A 1,711-nucleotide genomic window follows, 5' to 3' on the forward strand; every position below is an offset into this window, starting at 1 on the left:
ATGGGGAAGACTCAAGAGAGGAAGGGCTGTGTGGAATGTCTAGGTAGATGGCCCAATACCTATTGGGACTTCGTGAAAAATTCTGTGCCCCAAGTGTGGCAGAGACATTGGAGAGGACCACAGCACTGGAAAGGACCCATGTGGGCAGAGGGCTCAGCACAAACTGCCAGGATCTAAATAACTAGAGGCAGATATCCTTACTCCACTTACACTTACACTCATGCCTGGGCACTACCTAAGATCCCCAAACTGTGGCATCACTTGGGTTAAGGGAAATGAACATCAAGAATGATGGACATTGTTTACCTCCCCGCCCCAATAACCTGGTTAAAAAGAGGTCACGGGGTCAGAAATTAAGTTCCAGAAACAGTCACAACTCTACCCATGGTTGCAGTAGTCAGCTAACTACAAACTTTGAGGTTCATTTCAGCTCCATCTTGTTGACTGCAAAAGTTACCATCCTGTGTGGTAGGAAAGAGACCAACAGATAGTAGGACCATAAAACTAGCCTCCTACCCCCACTCTTGTGGGATTCCGGGGTTTAAAAAAGATTCCAGTGAAATCTTTTGTAATTTATTGGCACCAGAGCCTCTAGAAAAAAATGAATTAGATTATTGGAAGGATGCTTTCCTGGAACAATGTAAAACCAAATTACAAATAGTTAATATAAATCAAAATTTCTGTTTGATGAGTAGGAACATTGCAAACGTCACTTGAGAGTCAGTGGAAACCAGTAGGTAGGAAAGGAATGTTCCCTGTCATACCTTGGTGATTAGCTAGAATTGCCCGCTCCCCTTTCTGCCTACAGTGGCATTTGTGCTGAGTTACAGACCAGATTGTCCCAAATAGAAAAGCACATATGTCAATAAAAGGTCTAAATTGAGAAGGACCTGTATTTGGATGGGGAGCTGACTTCTTTGATTTTCAAATTTCTAAAGGTCATAAAAGTCACTCTACTCAATAGTTTTTTTTTTTTTTTTTTTTTTTTTTTTAGCAAGTATTCAACTATCAAAGAGGTACTGCTCAAAAGAATTAACATCTAAGCAGATTGAAGGGCTAACATTTCCAAGTATTGAATTTATTCATTACCTACATCATCAGGCTCAGAGACAAGAGAAGAGGAGCAGGTCACAACTGAGCTAGATGCCTTGCTTTTCATAAAGGTGATGTGTGTGGTAGTGGTGGGAATAGGGTGACACTGAGAAATACAAACGGTGGCCACAAGTTTCTAGTTGCCATCTCATGGGAGTCAGGACCTACAAAGACTTGGGATAAATTGGTAACCGTTGAAACTTTGAAACTGCCCCTTAGTGGTTGTTCAGCTACTCTTTCCTCTGTTTTTGGTTGACACTAGTCAACCAATCAACAGGGAAAAGAGACTATCTTCAGGGACAGTGAGGAAAGGAGCGTGGGAGACCCCATCCATTTTTCAGCTAATTGAGACTTCAGAGACCCTTAAGGTAGAATGGTGAAGCTATTTGGAGAAACCACACCTTGCTCTTTCAAATCGGCCAGGAAGAAAGATCTCCACCGGTCTAGTGGCTGGACCCCATAGCCCTATTGTTTCCTCAGCGTCTCCCTTCATTGTCAAAATGGAAAGATGGGAGTTTAAATGTATTAAACTCCCGGTTTCCTTACATGTTCTGGCAATATTGAAATTAGTAAGGAAGGGGCAGAGGCAAGAGACAGGGCTACAAGGCCTCCCACCATT

The sequence above is a fragment of the Mandrillus leucophaeus genome, unplaced genomic scaffold (genome assembly GCF_000951045.1).
Source record: "Mandrillus leucophaeus isolate KB7577 unplaced genomic scaffold, Mleu.le_1.0 Scaffold400, whole genome shotgun sequence".
In the NCBI taxonomy this organism is placed as follows: domain Eukaryota; kingdom Metazoa; phylum Chordata; class Mammalia; order Primates; family Cercopithecidae; genus Mandrillus; species Mandrillus leucophaeus.